The following is a 20,394-nucleotide window of genomic DNA, read 5'->3' as shown; positions in this document are numbered from 1 at the left end:
ATATAATATATATATCTTTATATATCTATATATCTCAGTTCCCAAGACCCCATGTATGTATATCCTGATGAAAAGACCGCACAGGTCTTGAAACGTCGATTTATGGATTAAAACTTATTTGACATGTTTTGAAGTCCGCCGAGTGCCGCCTGGTCCCTGGGATACAGGGGTCTTTACGTGTGTGTGTGTGTGTGTGTGTGTGTGTGTGTGTGTGTGTGTGTGTGTATATATATATATATATATATATATATATATTTAGGGGTGTGCACCGGCCACTTTTCGTGTTTTGGATCTGGATCTTTCTTCATGTTTTGGATCTGGATTGGTTTTGCCAAAACCACCCTTCCGTGTTTTGAGTTCTGGGTTTTGTGTTTTGGATCTGTATTTTTTTTAAAAAAAGCATAAAAACAGCTAAAATCACAGAATTTGTGGGTTTTTCTGCTCCTATGCTATTATTAACCTCAATAACCTTAATTTCCACTCATTTCCAGTCTATTCTGAACACCTCACACCAGTGTTTTTATGTCCAAAAGGTTGCACCGAGGTAGCTGGATGACTATGCTAAGAGATACGAGTGGGCGATACAAACACGTGGCCCATCTAGGAGTGACACTGCTGTGGCAGACAGGATGGCAGTTTGAAAAACTAGGCCCCAAACAGTACATAATGCAAGAAAAAAAAGAGGTGCAAGATGGAATTGTCCTTGGGCCCTCCCACCCACCCTTATGTTGTATAAACAGGACATGCATACTTTAACAAACCAATCATTTCAGCGCCAGGGTCTGCCACACGACTGTGGCTGAAATGATTGGTTCGTTTGGGCCCCCACAAAACAAGCTGGCAATTAATCTGTCCCTGCACAAACTGGCTCTACGGAGGCAAGATGTCGTCCTCATCCTCCTCATCCACCGATTCCTCACCCTCTTCAGTGTTGTGTACATCCTCATCCTCACAGAGTATTAACTCGTCCCCGCTGAAATCCACCACCGCAGGTCCCTCTGTACGTTCTGGAGGCTGGTCTCCCTGGAAGAGTTGATAATTCTTTTTTATGAACATCATCTTCTCCACATTTTGTGGAAGCAACCTCCTACGCCTTTCGCTGACAAGGTTCCTGGCTGCACTAAACACTCTTTCGGAGTACACACTGAAGGGGGGGCAACTCAGGTAAAATAGAGCCAGTGTGTACAGGGGCCTCAAAGTTGCCTCTTTTTCCTGCCAGTACAGGTACGGACTGTCTGACATGCCTACTTGGATGCTGTCACTGATGTAATCCTCCACCATTCTGTCAATGGTGACAGTATCATATGCAGTGACAGTAGACATGTCAGAAATTGTTGCCAGGTCCTTCAGTCCGGACCAGATGTCCAAACTTGGTCCTGCCTGCCCTGCATCACCGCCAGCAGGTTGCTTAGGATACCTAAGTTTTTTCCTGGCAGCCCGAGTTGCGGGAGAAAGTGAAGAAGGAGCTGTTGACGTGTCACGTTCCGCTTCAGCTGACAGTGTTTTCACCATCAGGTCTTTGCACCTCTGCAGGCTTGTGTCGGCTGGAAAGAGAGACACAACATAGGCTTTAAACCTAGGAATGAGCACGGTGGCCAAAATGTAGTGGTCTGATTTCAACAGATTGATCACCCTGGAATCCTGGCAAAGCGAATGAAGGGCTTCATCCACAAGTCCCACATGCCGAGCGGAATCGCTCCGTCTTAGCTCCTCCTTCACTTTCTCCAGCTGCTTCTGCAAAAGCCTGATGAGGGGAATGACCTGACTCAAGCTGGCAGTGTCTGAACTGACTTCACGTGTGGCAAGTTGGAAGGGCTGGAGTACCTTGCACAACACGGAAATCATTCTCCACTGCGCTTGAGTAAGGTGCATACCCCCTCCTTTGCCTATGTCATAGGTGGATGTATAGGCTTGAATGGCCTTTTGCTGCTCCTCCATCCTCTGAAGCATATAGAGGGTTGAGTTCCACCGCGTCACAACCTCTTGCTTCAGGTGATTGCGGGGCACGTTCAAGAGTGTTTGCTGGCGCTCCAGTCTTCGGCACGCAGTCGCTGAATGGCGAAAGTGGCCAGAAATTTTTCGGGCCACCCAAAGCGTCTCCTGCAGGCCCCTGTCGCTTTTCAGAAAATTCTGCACCACCAAGTTTATTGTGTGAGCAAAACATGGGACGTGCTGGAATTTGCCCAGATGTAATGCCCGCACAATATTGGTGGCGTTGTCAGACATCACAAATCCCCAGGAGAGTCTAAGTGGGGTAAGCCACTGGGCGATGATTTCCCTCAGTTTCTCTAAGAGGTTGTCGGCGGTGTGCCTCTTACTGAAACCGGTGATACACAGCGTAGCCTGCCTTGGAACGAGCTGGCGTTTCTGAGATGCTGCTACTGGTGACGCTGCTGTTGTTGCTGCATAAGGTGATACATCTACCTAGTGGGCTGTCACAGTCATATAGTCCTTAGTCTGCCCTGTTCCACTTGTCCACATGTCCGTGGTTAAGTGGACATTGGGTACAACCGCATTTTTCAGGACACTGAGGACACTTTTTCTGACGTTTCTGTACAGTCTCGGTATCGCCTGCCTAGTGAAGTGGAATCTAGATGGAATTTGGAACCGGGGACCCACTACCTCCATCAATTGTCTAAATCCCACTGCACTAATGGCGGATACCAGACGCACGTCTAACACCAACATAGCAGTCAAGGCCTCAGTTATACGTTTTGCTTCAGGATGACTGCTGTCGTACTTCATCCTCCTTGGCTAAGGCCTGTTGGAGGGTCAATTGTAAAAGTAGTGGTGTTCCTACTTCCTCACTGGGATGATTAACGACTCCCAGCAGCAGCGGCAGCAGGAGGCATAGCAATGCAGGATCCTCCGGAGGAATCCTGGATAGGAGAGTCAGTCATGCCAGTGACATGGCCTGCAGGTCTACTTCCGATCCTGACTAAGGAGGAAATTGACGAAGAGGGAGTTGACGGTGTGGTTTGCAGGCGCTTGGATATAACAGGACAACGGGATTTAGGTGTCCCTCGACTGCTTACGGTCTTAGCCAAAGTTTCTGAACTTGACAGTAACTTTTTATGAACGCGCTGCAGGTGCCGTATAAGGGAGGATGTTCCTAGGTGGTTAGCGTCCCTACCCCTACTTATTTCACCTTTACATATGGTACATATGGGAAGACAGTTGTTGTCCGGATTTGGATAGAAATATTGCCAGACCAAAGAGGTGGAAGGTTTGGTCTTCTGCCCAGGCATGACCGTGATGGGCTTTTTCATCCCATGGAAAAACAACTGTCTCCCCCGGAGCCTGATTTAAACAAACCACATCACCATCAGAATCCTCTTCCTCCTCGGCGCCAGCTACACCAGTATCCTCATCCTGTTGTACTTCAACAGTGACATCTTCAATTTGCATATCAGCAAGTGGACTGTGGGTGCTCCTTTCAGCACTTGCAGGCGGCGTGCAAATGGTGAAAAGAGCCACCTCTTCCCGTCCAGTGCTGGGAAGGTCAGGCATCGAAACCGCCACCACACTTGGACTCTCCTTGGGGATTTGTGATATCTTCTTAGAATGCACAGTTCTTCACTGTGCTTTTGCCAGCTTAACTCGTTTGATTTTTTTAGCGGGATGAGGGCTTCCATCGTCATGTGAAGCTGAACCACTAGTCATGAACATAGGGAAAGACCTTAGCCGTTATTGCCACTCCGTGTCGTAAATGGCATATTGGCAAGTTTATATTTCTCTTCAGATTATTTAAATGTTTTTTTCAAGGTCATTTTCCTGAACTTTGTCATTTGGGATTGTATGTGCCCTCTACTTTGAATTTGGCATTGGCCTTGGCAGACGACGTTGATGGCATGTTATCGTCTATGTCATGACTAGTGGCAGCAGCTTCAGCACTAGGAGGAAGTGGTTCTTGATCTTTCCCTATTTTATTTTTATCGGAGAAAGTTTGGTCCTCCATTTATGTTATATTGATATATACGTGCGGCTAAGGCGCACACAAACACAGAAAATAATTTTTTATTTTTGTTGGAGACTAGTGCACTTTGTGGGTTACACCACCCTTTAAGAAATGAGTCAGCCTTTACGAGCCATAAGGCTCTTTACTTATGGAACACAGGCGCACGCTTGGCGCTGCTCCTTTGTTGATGCACGTGCAGCTACAGCCCACACAATTCACAAAGACAGAAAAAAAAAAGAAGAATTTTTTATTCTTTGTGGAGCGCACTTTGGGGGTTACACTACCCTTTAACAGACAGACACACGCATGGCGCTGCTCCTTTGTTGATGCACGTGCAGCCACAGTGCACACAATTCACAGACACAGAAAATATTTTTTTATTTTGTTTGGAGTGCACTTTGGGGGTTACAGCACCCTTTAACGGTCAAGCCAGCCGGCCCTTTACTTATGACACAGGCGCACGCTTGGCACTACTTTGTTGATGCACGTGCGGCTACTGCACACACAATTCACAAACACAAAAAAATATATTTTTTTATTTTGTTTGGAGTGCCCTTTGGGGGTTACAGCACCCTTTAACGGACAAGCCAGCCGGCCCTTTACTTATGGGACACAGGCGCACGCTTGGCGCTGCTCCTTTGTTAATGCACGTGCAGCCACAGTGCACACAATTCACAAACACAGAAAATATTTTTTTATTTTGTTTGGAGTGCACTTTGGGGGTTACAGCACCCTTTAACGGTCAAGCCAGCCGGCCCTTTACGTATGACACAGGCGCACGCTTGGCACTACTTTGTTGATGCACGTGCGGCTACTGCGCACACAATTCACAAACACAGAAAAAATATTTTATTTTTTTGCACTTGGGGGGAGCACCCCTGATGGACAGAGCACCTCCTGGACAACACTACAGCACCCCTTTAGGACTGGGACACTGCACAGGACTTTGGAGTGGACACTGCCCCTATGGACAACTGACTGCACAACACAGTCCAGCCAGCCCCTATGGTCTTTGGAGGAGTGGACACAGCCCCTATGGACAACAGCAGCACTACACTGCACTACACAGCCCAGCCAGCCCTAACTCCCTCCCTCTTCACTGTCCACAGCCGAGTGAGAAAATGGCGCCGACGCGTGTACCTTATATAGAATCCATAACCCGCGAGCCCCGGAAGGCGGGATGATGACGTTTTGCCTCGATTTCAGATCCGAGTCAGGCGGGAAAAGTCGAGCCTGACTCGGATCGGGGGGGTTCGGATTTCAGAAATCCGAACCCGCTCACCCCTAATATATATATATATATATATATATATATATATATATGTATATGTGTGTGTGTATATATATATATATATATATATATATATATATATATACACACATACATTTTTTTTTTTTATATTTCATATAGGAAAAATAGCTTTTTAATGATTCTGTTAGAACAGAAGCTTTCTCTATCTATCTATATAATTTTTTTAAAGTTATTTTCATAGAGGGAAAATAGCTTTTTAATGATTTTGCCCATTAATGATTAGCTCGCAGCCAATCAGGTGCCACACTCTACAGCAATGGATATCAGCCTATTCTAAACCAAAGCTTTATAATTTTGTGGCTGTCATTTAAGGACAACCTGTTACGTCTAAATGTTATTATAATAATTAGAATTGTTCTATATTTACATGAGTTATATGAAGCGTATACATTAATTTAAGGTGTTTTAATGCTTTATTAATCTCAAGGCAGATCAAACTAGATATAAGCAGATGTGACTGTACTTTCAAACTTGAAATGTTGGTAGTTACCAGTGGCAGAGCTTTTTTTGGGGCTTGGGAGGAAGTGAGTGATTTGGCAGATTCTCCTTCACCCTTCTACACTCTAGTTTGTGGATAGTTCATCCCTATACTTTGATTGTCCCCCTCTGGTTCCATCACTATTATGGGGCCACCCGTATGTCAACAATCAGTCAGCACAATTCTTTGTTTTTTCCGATGATTTTGTAAAAAAAAAAAAAAAAAAAAAAAGGGCAAAATCCAATTTTCAGATTCCTATTTTTTTGGTTGGAATCAGCGATCGGTGAACCCCATACATTGCCTTTTTTTTCTTTCAAATGCTGAATTGGGCTGTTTGGTTGTTGATGTATGGGCTCCTTTAGTTATGATAGAGGATTTTGTGTATATGTATATTGCAGCACCTTCCTGCATTATTGATACCCCCCCCCAGGAATCCATGCCCTGGCTTCTTACAGTAAGTGACATTCTGGTGGCCACAGTGCGGGTGGTAACATCTGGTTGGCGGATAATTGTGCTAGGACTAGCTGCTCCCTCCTTCACCCCCTGAATAAAAGGTGCCACCTGCTGGCCATAATACACATGGGCAGTACCAGCTCTCTAACTGCCTTTACTGTCCCTTCTAGTGGCAGTGCTCATGCTGCGTGCACTCTGCAGGGGAGATCTGACCTACCCACTGCCTACCTACTACCTACATACCTGCCTGCTAACCAACCTACCTGCCTACTACTTATCTACTACCTACCTACATACCTGCCTATAACCTACTACCTTATCTACCTGTCTACTACTTAGAAAAGACCTATCTAACCCACTAACCTACGTGCCTACTACCTAACCTACCTGCCTGCCTACTTCTTATCTACTACCTACCTAACCTGCCTACTACCTACATACTACCTTACCTACCTGCCTAATATTTACCAACTACCACCTTAACCTATTTACATACCTGCCTACTACCCAACCTACCTGCTTACTACTTACCTACTACCTACCTACACTGGTGAATCTACAAGGTGCTCTGGGTATGCAAAGGATCACCCATTAGGAAAAGGAGCCTGCCAAGGAGACAACAATGCAGATACTGCTCTCCATTTTAAGCAGCGTTGCGGTGACCAAGGGTGGGCTGTAGTACATATGTCTCTCCTGCTCTCATATACAATGAGATCAGCCGGCTCTTGTAGGCTGTAGGGGCCCGGCAGAAGCACACGTTGCCTATTGCATTGTGCAGGCATTTACAGTCTGATTCAGAAAGACTGCACCTCTTGCTATGTGTGTTGCCCCCACCACTTCCCCTTAGCGCCTCCTCCTGCTCTCCCTTCTTTCTCTATTGGCCAGGTATATACATTATGCTACTAAGACCCAGAGTCGGATTAAGGGGAAGCTCACAGACAGGAACTCGCTAATGGTCAATGGACATCTTGCGCTAATAGCACTATAGAGCTGCTGTTACAGGAGGAGCTTAAAGATCAAAGGCTGCAGGACTGTGCTAAAGATGGAACTGTCTTCCAGACATGCAGTAACTTTATTGTCTCCAATTTATTTCTGTACACATGGATATAGATATATCTATCTATATATATTTATATATATATGTATAAAATGCAATTTCACTTAACTCTAGAAGGGGCTGATTCTGAGTGGCAGACGTGTCTGTCACCACTATTCTGTTTGGCCACGGTAGTCTACCCATTTTGTTATGCTAGTGTGAGCATCCGCCCGTATATATATTGAAAATCCGTCTGACTGCATGTGGAAGTCTATCCCACTAACTGTTTTAATGTCTACAGCCTCAGCTGTTACTGTCTGTGGGGAGGATGTAGTTGGACTGAGCAGTTTTGGGTGGGAGGGTTCTCCAAAAATTCTTGCACAGGGTGCTAGTAGACCTGGGGCCGGCCATGGTCGAACTCTGATACCAAGCCCATTCTGGCATCTCCTCTTTGCTCTTGTGCTTAAGCTCAGCCTAAGCGCTACATTTACTAAGCGACCATTTTGCAAAACCACTGTTTTTGGGAGGTTTCTTGCTGTAAAACTACCAGTTTAGAAGAGGCATCACAATTTTGTTTACATGTGAAGAATAGAAACCACCAAATTTATCAAGTGGCAGTTTTGCAAAAAAGGTTGTGACATGCAAGATCTCAAAAAGCACATTGTTTGTGCTATCTGACCAATCAGAAGGTAGGGAATCACATTTCACTTTTAGGGCTGTATTCATTTAATTCCTACAAAAGCAGGTGAAAATTAACATTTTCACCTGCTACTGTAGAAATTAAGTTATCGGGCCATTCGTCAAGAGGGTAAAGCAGATGATATCACAAATGTCTCCTGATTACCTTTCTCTCCCGGAATGGCCTGCTGTCGCCATACACTAGTATGAGGACAGAAATTCATCAAGCTCCGAAAATACAATATTGTCGGAGCTTGACTGTGGGAGCATTCGCCATCTTCAGATGGCATTTGCTCCCGCTACCTGCTCCTTCCCTATGGGAAGGAGTCCCGGGTTGCGAAGAGGGATGCCCCTGTCCAGCTCTTTCCGACGGATCCTGGGGCGTTTGCGCACCTGCGTGAACTCTAGGTTACACAGGTGCACTAGTTTCACTGCTCTGAAGGAAGCAGTGAAGCTGTTTCGGGGAGACAGCTGATATTAATTAATAATTAATTGTTAATTAGTGTAAAAAAATTTATTATGACAGTGGTAACATTTAGAATTTATGGTAAAGGCACCATTTATATAGCCATAAAATAATAAATGTTGCCCCTGATCTAGAAACATTTTATGGAGGTAAAAATCGCTGGCAAAATGTTTAGTACCCCTAACTGTTCTTTTGACGTGTAACATGTTGTAGCGCCATCCCCTGACTTGTATATAATCCAGGCCCTGTCATTTCCTCCTCACCAGGATCTACTGTAGTTGCTGCTGTTTGCAGTTACTTTCTGGAATCAACTTGTGCACTGTCGCCAGCTTGTCCTCAAATTCATCTTTTGCTTCAACTATTTTGTAATGATCTGCATCACTATATACCAAATAGAATCGGTATGTAATGCAGGCGGCTGTTTAGCCGCCGGATCAAATACCGACAGCGGCAGCCTGACGGATCTAAATCCCGACTGCAGCAGGTAAGTACCCTAACCCTCTTCTCTCCCTACCCTAACCCTATCCCTCCCTTAGTGGTGCTTAACCCTAACCTCCCCCCCCTAGTGCTTATCCTACTATTATTATTATTATCCTTTATTTATATGGCGCCACAAGGGTTCCGCAGCGCCTTACAAAGTACAGAAACAAATGAGCACACAAGACAACAGTTATTAACAGTACAGACAATGCAGGACAAGTACATGATTTATAAACATTGCTGCATAACACCTAAATAAGCAGCAGGGTGTCAGTAACCAAGTTTTAGGTGCCATTGTAAATGACAGTAAAAGTAAGGCAAGAAGAAGCACGTGAGGGAAGAGGGCCCTGCTCGCGAGAGCTTACATTCTAAAGGGAGGGTCAGACAAACTGGGGTGACACAGATGGGCTAGATAGTAAGGAAGGAGCATAGAGTAGTGGGTTAGGATGAACGCTGGAAAACATTGAGGAAGAAATGGGTCTTGAGAGCCCATTTGAAGATTAAGAGCCAGGAAGCCAAGTGATGGAGGAATTTTGAGCGAAGGCCAGGGAGACAAAAAAAGGCAGCTACTCGAAGGTGGAAGAGGCAAATGTCATTAGTGTCGAATGGAAAGAATGAGATGGAGGGTTCAGAAGGTAAGACTTGGTAGGAGTGACCCAAGGATAGCAGGACCCCAAGACCACCACCATGGAAACCTCCAGGTCAGGGTGTGTGAGAGAATGTGAAGCCCCCAAAGGAGATACCTACAGGAGCAGTAGTGTCAGATGGGTAAACCCCCCTCATCACACCCTAAACCTAACCCTCCCAGGGGGGTGCATAACCATAACCGCCCCCTAGTGGTGCCTAACCCTATCCCCCTCTTTACCTACCCTAGCCCTAATCCTCCCGGGGAGGTGCCTAAACCTAACCCTCCCCACGCGGCTAAACGCTTTGTTCGGTAAGCAGGGTGTCAGGATTTTGGAGTGGGGCTAATTATGACGTTGAGATTTCGACGCCTATCTTTAGTCCCCTGTCGGGCTGTCAGTGTTGGGATATCCCGCCCGCTGGTATCCTGACTACATCCCATTCCAAACCTCCAACTATTCTTTATTCTAGCTAATCTGCCTATCTTTTAGATCAACTGCATTTGATTCTGACTACAGATAATTACACATTAGTTCCTACATACATTTTATACATACTGCGATGTTTGGACATATCTGAAGCCATGTTTATACATTTATGCTTCATCATTTTGATGATGGACATTTATTTTTACAAGGTATTGGTTTGTCAGTCGCACAAGACATACATGTCTCCTAGATTCGGGGACAGTAGTAACCCCTTTAAATAATCATATAATCAAGGGGGTGCTACCATGGACATATACATTTTAACAGCAACAACAAAAGAGAAAAGGGAAGTGAAATGTCCAAAGGTGGTGCACTGAATTAATGTTATATTAAAACATAGCTTTTATTAATATATAATAAAATATATATCTGGATTATAACAAGGAAAGCAGCGAAAATTGTTAAAATACAGATACAAAAATAATACAAAATAAGTTGTGTCAAAGGATAGAAAATGTGTGATTAAAAAGAATTTTGTTCTGATAAGAACATAAATTGCAGCGCCCCTACACTTTCATACAGTTTCGTATTGATACTGTAAGTGATTTATTTGTATATACAATTAATTATTTAATCAGTGTCATTCATAATAATATTGTCCCCACACTCCTATATAACATCACTTCAGTCAAACAAATGTCTCTGCTGTTGTTGAGCCATAAAGATTTATAGCTATTGTGATTTAAGTGATACTAGGCAGCTATATTAAGTTACTTGATATGCTGTATTCTAGCAATCAATGTAACTTTTATAGTCAGCATATCGCATCAATCTAATAATAACAAGTATAATCTTTCATTACTAATTAATCTATTTTTGTATACATCCAGTCAGTATTTCTCATCAAATAGGTGATTCTTTAAAAGTGCTTATATTATTGTAATCATTAATAAAGTTAATGTCATATGGCACTTTGATCCTCCCTAAATGATCCTTGTGTGTAAATGAATATAGTTGAAATGGTGAAACAATAATAAATCTTTATTTCAGATATCCTTTTGTATATTCATATGAATCATTTGTTTGCCAGAGTACTCATGGGAAATATGCAAATCAGTTGACTGTCCAGGATAATGCACGTTTACAGCCTAAGGCCAGTTACACACCTGCTGGTTTTGGCCGGCCAGGCAAGAACCTGGCGGTAGCCGGTCAGGTTTTTTCAGGCACTCAGTGCCTTTCACAAGCAGCGGCTTTGAGATGCTTTTTATGTGGTTTTTTTTTTAAAACCAATTGGGAATGCGCAGCAGAGCAGCAGCTGCACAAGCCCGGCCGGCTCAAGCCAATGTGTGTGAAAGGAAACATCGTTTCCTATACACCACTGGCGTGCAGGGACAGGACGGACACTGCACGGCAGCCGTCCTGTACAGTGGATATTCCCGGCTGTAACACGGCAACCGTGCCGTGTGAAAGAAGGCACCTGCTTTCAGCCACCATTATTTTTCACACCCGGCAAAAAAACGTCCAGCTTTTTACCGCCCGGTCAACACCGGCAAGTGTGAAACTGGCCTTAGTGCATTCATAAAACAATGTAGTCCCTGTATATAGTATAAAGTATTACTCTGGTTCACACTGGCATATACATGTCATAAATCATTTAAGAAGCCTATCCGGTTTCAAATATAGGTGATTCGCTAAGCAGGTAATCATAACAACATAATAATGAATGGTAGGTAGCGCCGCGAGACCAACGCAGCGTTTTGCCATGGAGCTTTTTCAAGGTAAGCCGAGCTGACCTCAGGACCTCCCTTAAATACACGCGGATATACCATATCACCAATCAGAAGTTGATGTATCCGTGTCCGCCAATCAATTCGGGTCACGCTATCTAGTTCCGCCCTCATTTCCTAGATTGACATTATACTTACATCTCCAAGGGTTGATGATGCTTCCATAAGGTGTCTCAACAGATCTCCGATAAATGGATGTATCCTGTCTGGAGTAGTCAAACTCCGATCTATGTTAAGTATTTGCAATACAGCACCATTTAAGAATAGGGATTTGTAATATCTACAGTGCCTTGCAAAAGTATTCACTCCCCTTTGCATTTTTCATGTTTTGTTGCCTCACAACCTAAAATGGATTGTTTGAAGGTGTGCATCATTTCATTCACAGAACATCTCTACAACTGTGAAGTTGTGTTTTTTTTATATTGTGGCTCAAACAAAATTTAGGACAACATAACAGAAAACTTCAGCTTGCATAACTATTCACCCCCCTAAAGTCAGTATTTTGTCGAGCCACCTTTTGCGGTAATTACAGCTGCAAGTCGCTTTGGATAAGTCTATGAGCTTGCCACATCTTGCCCCTGGGATTTTTGCCCATTCCTCATGGCAAAACTGCTCCAGCTCCTTCATGTTGGATGGTTTCTGCTTGTGAACAGCAATCTTCAAGTCTGACCACAGATTCTCAATTGGATTGAGATCTGGGCTTTCCAAGACATTTAAATGTTTCCCCTTAAACCACTCGATTGTTGCTTTAGCAGTATGCTTCGGGTCATTGTCCTGCTGGAAGGTGAACCTCTGTCCCAGTCTCAAATCACAGGCATACTGAAACAGGTTTTGCTCAAGAATATCCCTGTATTTAGCACCATCCATCTTTCCCTTGACTCAAATCAGTTTCCCAGTCCCTGCTGCTGACAAACATCCCCATAGCATGATGCTGCCACCACCATGTTTCACTGTGGGGATCGTGTTCTTGGGGTGATGGGATGTGTTAGGTTTAGCCAGACATAGCGTTTTCCTTGGTGGCCAAAAAGTTAAATTTTAGTCTCATCTGACCAGTGCACCTTCCTCCATACATTTGGGGAGTTGCCCACATGCCTCTTTGCAAACTCAAATTTTTATCACTAAGTAATGTTTTTTTTCTGGCCACTCTTCCATAAAGCCCAGCTCTATGGAGTGTAGGGCTTATTGTGGTCACATGCACGGATACACCAGTCTCTGCTGTGGAACTCTGCAGCTCATTCAGGGTTACCTTTGATCTCTGTGCTGCCTCTCTGATTAATGCCCTCCGTGCCCGGTCTGTGAGTTTTGGTGGGCGGCCCTCTCTTGGCAGGTTTGTTGTGGTACCTTTCCATTTGATGGTGATGGATTTGATGGTGCTTCGGGGGATCATCAAAGATTTGGATATTTTTTTATAACCCAACCCAGAATTGTACTTCTCAACAACTTTGTCCCTGACTTGTTTGGAGAGCTCCTTAGTCTTCATGGTGTGATGCCTCTTGCTTAGTGGTGTTGCAGCCTCTGGGGCCTTTCAGAAAAGGTGTGTTTATACTGACAGATCATGTGACACCTAAGCTGGGTACACACTGGCCGACATATTGGCTGATCAATTGATCGGCCAATATATCGTGCCCCTGTCAGCCAGCGTGTACAGATGATATGTCTGTGAACAACGTCGTTCACAGACATGTCGCATTGGCTGTGCCGCACAGCCAATGAACAGATATGTCTGCAGACATATCTGTCCATCGGCAAGTGTGTACGGGTGATCAGCTGATCGCCCGTACACAGGGGTGCAGAGAGAGGGGGTTAGCCGCGAGCGGGTACTACTTACCCGACTCTGGCACAGCTCCCCATCCACAGCAGCGCTGCTGTGTGCTGGGCTGCACTGAGAGACTGTCCGAGGCTGCTAAAGCAGCAGCCCGAGCAGTCTCCTATGCCGAAGGGGGGGAGCGATCACGCAGATCGCGCACCACATTGGCTGTGCGCTGGGCTGAGGGGCACAGAGCACCCCCCCTCCCCAGCTCCGCAAATGGGTTTTGTTTTTTTTGATTAGGCCACGCCCCCCGGCCGCCGGGACCCGCTGCAGCACAGATGATGGTCGTTCAGTGTGATCACTTGATCTGCAGATATATCTTTCAGGTGTGCACCCACCTTTAGATTTCACACAGGTGGACTTCATTTCACTAATTATGTGACTTCTGAAGGTAATTGGTTGCACCAGAACTTTTAAGGGGCTTCATTACATTGATTACATATGCACATGCCAATTTTCAGAATTGTATTTAGAAAGATTCTTTTTTATATATATTTTTCTCATTCACTTCACCAAATGAGACTACTTTGTGCAGATCCAACACATAAAATTCAGATAAAAAAAAAAAAAATTACAGGTTGTAATGTAACAAAAAAGGTAAAAAGCCAAGGAGGTAAATACTTTTGCAAGGCACTGTATATTATGATTATGATAATCTAATACAAAATATCAAAATAGAAGACTTCTCCCATGTATCTGACCAATAGGGCTAGGATAATTAGTATTGATCCCGTGAGTCATGTGATCGCTATTCCAGTACTAGAGTCTATTCATTTATTTTTAAAACAGCACTGCATTAAGCAGGCAACACGCTACAGTGTACATTAATGAAAACTGCTGGTGATGGTGATGCACTCAGTCAAACATTTGCTTTTGTTCTGAATTGTATCAGTTTGGTTGCTATGGACACAACTCATTGTTATCCGTGCAACTGATTTTATAAATGTGTGCCATTGTGTTTCTATGTTGAATATGCCATAACACACTAGAGCATGATATATAAAACGGGACATATGTTTTAAATGAGACACTTTGGGCTTGAGCAGAGCCGCACACATTGCCGATGTTCACGCAATTAAGTGATTTTTTACAACTGTGCATGTGTGAGAAATTCTAAAATCTCCTACAGTGCATCCATTACCCTGGGTGTACGCACAAAGATGCTGCTGTGATCAATTCAGACGGTATCAGAAGTGTGGCGGAAAGTGATGGGCAGTGACAGGGAGGTTGCTAGTAGTGCACGCACAAATGGGGTCTGTTCAGTAGTGTATTATAGGAGTGTTGCCGGTGTGTCAGTGCAAGCGGCTGCACTCACAGGCGCACAGCTGCAAGCATAGGAGGCTGTAGTCAGATGAGCACACTGCATCTGTCATTGGGCTGGTTAAATTTTGAGGGTGCAACCCATGGTGGCATATAGGAATGTACCAATCATTATAACATCGTGCATGAGCACTAGAAATGGGCGTCTCACTCCTTGCTTATTTGGCCACATGGATGTACACAAGGGAAGGAGTATGTATTCCATGTGCAATTGCATTCACATCTAAAACAACACCTTATCACACGTTTTGCTTTTTTCTCATCCTCTGACAATAAAGTGGTCATTAATAATATCAAAGAGTTATTCTTAAATGTTCACATTCCACAATGGTAGATCTTGCACTAGCCCTGGGGGTGTAAATGCGTGAAGATGTCAGTATAAGATAGTGCTTTCCAGAATACATGGCTTATTCTTTAAAGGAATGTTGCTTTGGCACGTAATGTTCTTACTGCCACAATCTTAACCATTTCAATGCTGAAGGCTTGTAGTCACGTTTTATCACTAGTTTTTTCTGGACTTAAAGAACAAATGTCAGGATAGATATGGAACATAATATATACGTACAATCAAAGAGAAGAGAACTTTGTCAAATGTTTTACTAGAAATATTATTTTGTTTTTGTTTGTTTTGTTGTTTTTCTTTAGTCACTCTTCCTTGTTAATACTTTGTACAATACCAGTATAACAGCTACAACAGTGACCCCTGCAGGCTGTATTAATGATAAAGCGCTGAGGACATTCTTTCAGCAACATTCCCAGGAAAGCCCTAGCTGGACAGTGTTGAGCTCATTCATTAACGTTGTGTCACAAGAAAATCCTAAAACGTCACAAACTAAGCATTTTGTAGACCATAGCAAATCTGCACAGCCATTTCCCATAGTGTAACAGCTTATGGGGCAGGAAGCTGAGTGACAGCACAAGTGGTAGTCCTCTAAATGTAAAATTGCGCCATTGAAGACAGTGGGCTATTATTTATAGGCAGTATTTAGCTATTTGAGTGCAAAGCTTTTTACATTTATTTGTGTTCCATTGGCAAAATATAGTGCTTAGTGGGCTGAGGAGTGTGAAATAGGTAATTGTGACGTGTAAAAGTGTTTAGCTGTACAGTATGTATGTAGTATCAGTGTGTGTAGGCCTCACCATTGGAAGTGGACAGCATAGTGTAATGTGCAATGATCCTGTGCTATGGATAGTAGAGTGGGGAGTAAGAACATATAGTGGGTGGTGTGCATTAGTTCTACAGTATAGAACTGATGCAGAGTAAGTATAACAGCAGTCGGTGCAGCGTATTTTACATGAATTAGCACTGCACATATCCAGAAGGCAAACCCAGCACATAGAAATTCTTACTAATGGGAAGGGGAAGTGTCTTGTAGACGGAGTACAGTACGTTTCCATGTGAATGCTAACTCATGCACATGTTACACACACTGATGCAAAGTGAGTAATATGTCAGTATGTGTAGCATAACTTTAGTGATGGAAGGAACTTTCTGATTGCTCAGAAAGTAAATGCACCCCCACTCTCTTACACGGATTTGCACATACCAGATCTTACAGCTGGAGAGACAAAACTGAGGTTAGAAGGAGCGTTCTCACTTAAGCAATGTTCAGTGATGGTGTATTCATGTTAGGAGGCGTTTGATTTGCATTTGCTTCAGGGCAGTTGCAGAAGTACACTTGTAGTAAAGTAAGCACATATGCTGCCAATGCTAAGGCATATGCATCTCAGGATGTGTATGGCTGTGCCTATATATGGAAAGTGCTATGTTTTGTGCACTCCTTTATTATGCCATATATGCCTTTTTGCTGCCAACTCTGCGTCAGCCCTGCAGTGAGCACATCACGTACACATTACACACAGAGGGGCTGACTAAGAGGAGGGAATCTGATACATCAGTTTGGCAAGTGCATTTCACCTTATACTGTCGTGACAATGGCTTTAAATGGATACTGCTTAATTATAGCTTTTTATGAGAGGCCATATGTGGTACTGAAGGCCTTAAGGTGGGTACACACTGAACAACCATTGTCTGCATGCTGCAGTGGGTTGGACTGGCCTGGGGGTGGACAGTGGACATGGCCTAATTGCAGAAGGCGTGGCCACACCCCCTTATAGAAATAAAAAATTATTTGTGGCGCTGGGGAGGGGGGTGCTGTGTGCCCCGCAGCCTGGAGCACAGGTAATGGAGGGCACGATCAGCGTGATCGCTCCCCCCGTTTGGCATAGGAGACTGCTCGGGCTGCTGCTTTAGCAGCCTCGGACAGTCTCCCAGTGCAGCCCAGCACACAGCAGCGTGTGCTGAGCTGCTGTGACCTAAGAGGGTGGGGGAGCGGTGCCAGACCCCAGTAATTAGTACTTACTCCCCCCCCCCCTCTCGGCGCCCCTGTGTACACTTGCCGATGAACAGATATGTCTGCAGACATCTGCTCATCGGCTGTGCAGCACAGTCAATGCTATATGTCTGTGAACGACATTGTTCACAGACATATCATCTGTACACACTGGCCGATGGGGGCACGATATATTGACCGATCAATTGATCGGCCAGTGTGTACCCAGCATTAGGTTGAGCCTAGTAATTGAGGCAGGTGTTCAAACTAACCTTTGGATGCTGGTTATACAGCATTTTAACATGACTGTGCTTTTGGTGTATACTTATCATAGGTAATATAGTCAAGGGAAAGTTAAAGTGAACAGTAAATGATCTGGAATGGGGGATTATGAGTAAGAGGTGGCTGTAATGCAGGACAGATAGTGACTAGTGGGTTTGGGGATATGGTGGCGGGCCATGACTGAGTGTCATGGGTGGATAGGTTTGTGGATTACAGCAAGCTGATGTGGGGAAAAAAGTATCATTGTGATGGAGGAACAGAGTATGGAGAATGTGAATTGGGCAATTTTCATGATGTATATAGAGGGTTAGAACAAGAACCACATACAGTAATAAACCCTTTCCTCAGCTTTTTTGCCGAAGACGGAGTTTATCATCGCTTATTCCTATCTAAGTAAAGAGATCCCACAGATAAATGACTGCTTTCTCTTGTGGTGCCTCTATTTTTGAAATTTACCACATCCCCATAGCCTCCTGTGCGATCTGCGCAGTCTGCTCACGTTGTCAGGCAGCACTAAGTGACGCCTAACTGGAGAGGCATTGTTTTATCCCCTTTGATCAAATGCATATGTACATGCTCATTTCACTGTAAGCCTTCACCTCTGCATAGGAACAAGGGCCCTCATTCAGAGCCACTCGTAAGCGGCAGTACGCTCGTTCCGAGCGATGTTCGCACATCTGCGCATGCGTACGGTTTTTAGTACGCATGCGCGAACCAGTCAGTGCGGCCGAAAATCGTTTGTTCGCTATATAGCGAATGCCTGCTATTTTGAGTGACAGAGGGAGGCGGATGTGGGTGGTAACAGGGGAAGGTGCTTGAAAACGGGGGTGTGGAATTAGATCGCAGGCGTGCTTAAAGGTCAAAACGGGCGTTTTAAGGGAGTGCATAATTAATACAGCAGCGTCATTGACCACGTCACTTGTTTTTTTTTTACTCCGAACTGCTCGCAAAATAGCGGTTGAAAAAACCAGCCACAAGAATAGCGAGCAGTTCATACGCTGTTCGATGTACTCGATTAATCCAATAAATAGCGGACATGACGTAGGATGCGAGCGGCCAGAAGGCGTGTTTTTCAAAATTACAACCGCAAGTTTTGCTCGCTCGTTCAGACTTAGAGGCGTGAACAGACCGCAATTAGCGAACGGTTCATTTGAATAGCCACCCCTTGTTTTAGAACGAACGACCGCAAATAGCGAGCGGCTCTGAATGAGGGCCAAGGTTTTCTCAGAGAGGAGCCTGCAGACTGATAAATTGCTTACAAAAAAATAAAACAAAATTGCTGCAATATTTGGTAATATGAACTGTTAATTTTCCTGGGGACATAGCAAATATTAAGAAATTAACCCCAAATTGAAGTGAGATCAATCTGTGGTATGTGAGGTGAAGAGAGAATGGTCACTGGCTAACAAAGCCTATGTGCAATGTTTCCTAACTGTCTATATTAGAGGTTCCCAAACTCGGTCCTCAAGGCACCCTAACAGTCCAGGTTTTAAGGGTAATACTGCTTGAGCGCATGGGGGCTTAGTGCTTGATTCACTAACGTTCACAACTGCGAATACGCACGCAATCGGCCGATTATTGCGTTCTGCGTATGCATCGCAGTGCACATGTGCGAACCAGCCACTGCAATCAGGACTGTGATCGCAGTGACTACGTGCATAGGCAAACGCCGGTTTCCGTCTGCCTGGAAACCCCCCTCCCCAGCCCACACCATGACCACAATAGAAATAGTAATATAATGGAATTTTACTAGCGCTGCATGTTCTTCTCGGTATCCTAAATGAAATAAATAGCACCACCTGTGAATCTTTTAACATGTATCAGCTAGTAATAAATACACCTGTGCACCAATTTGGAGATCATGAAAACATGCACTGTTAGGGATGCACTGCTATAGAGCCCAACATGTACATATATGTTCAGGGCAGTGCTAGGTTCTTCTGCTGCTCCACCAAATTCCCGGACTTGTTCCCATGCCCTGGCATGGTGCTCACATCTAAAATAAAAACATTCAGCTTAGGCAGGATGTCCCTACTGCCGCATTTAATGGCTTACTGTGATCGCTGGCCCTATATATACTGGAATTATGACACACAATACACTTTGTATGATGCATATTAAAGCTGGATAAGTGGTAATTATGCCCTCTTCATGGACTGGCCATACTCACTCTAAAATCAAGCATTTGGAAACCCCCCGCTAGAAATCCTGCGTTTGCCACTGACGCAGATCCATCGCAGAGTGATTGACAGGAAGTGCTGTTTGTGGGTGGTGACAGGGAGGTGGTCTGCGAAATGCAGGTGTTCCAGTGCGTACGAACGGCGTTGCATGGGCGTGCATAAATTATCCACAGCGATGGCCTACGCAGCCTGAGGCCTGATAGTGTGCGTTGAAGTTAGTAATTTCTCAGTAAGGTCTGACCTTGTGCAAGTTGCGCGTGGCTGCGATAATACTCGATTGTACCGATGGTTTCGCAGTCTTGCTAAACATTACGGATGTGTGTAGTGCTGCGAGGGCATGGCTTTCACAGTGGATTAGCATACTATCGCAGCTGAATTGCGTGCGTAATCACTATTGCATACGCAGTTGCGATCCATAGTGAATCAGGCTCTTAATTAGTACCTCAGTTTTGTTATTTAACCATCTGTGCAGGATTTCCTTAAAACCTGGACCATTAGGGTGCCTTGAGTACCGAATTTGGGAACCTCTGGTCTATATATCCATTTTATTTGGATTCAGCAAGAAATATGTAATTGTTTACAAGTTACATTTCCCAAATCGTAATGTAATAAAAAAAGAAAATAAACTGGCGTAAATATGTTCAAGGTGAGCAGACTTCAGTATAACATACACACATTCAGACAATGTTCAGTCTCATGACAGGTGCCGCGGTCCTCTAGCATGCTGGGGAACGCGGCATCTGATATAGGGGCCTATGTATCAAGCTGT

General features: G+C 44.4%; 1 protein-coding gene across 1 annotated transcript in view; it reads left to right on the top strand.

Annotated features, from left to right (window-relative positions):
* The window catches only part of STPG1 (sperm tail PG-rich repeat containing 1), a 101,477-nt gene that overhangs the window by 69,657 nt on the left and 11,426 nt on the right, over window positions 1–20,394 (top strand). The window lies entirely within an intron of this gene.

Source organism: Taudactylus pleione, unplaced genomic scaffold, assembly GCF_031769625.1.
Source record: "Taudactylus pleione unplaced genomic scaffold, aTauple2 ptg000007l, whole genome shotgun sequence".
Taxonomy (NCBI): Eukaryota; Metazoa; Chordata; class Amphibia; order Anura; family Myobatrachidae; genus Taudactylus; species Taudactylus pleione.
The sequence above is the reverse complement of the archived record's forward strand: the minus strand, read 5'-3'. Positions and strand labels throughout refer to the sequence as shown.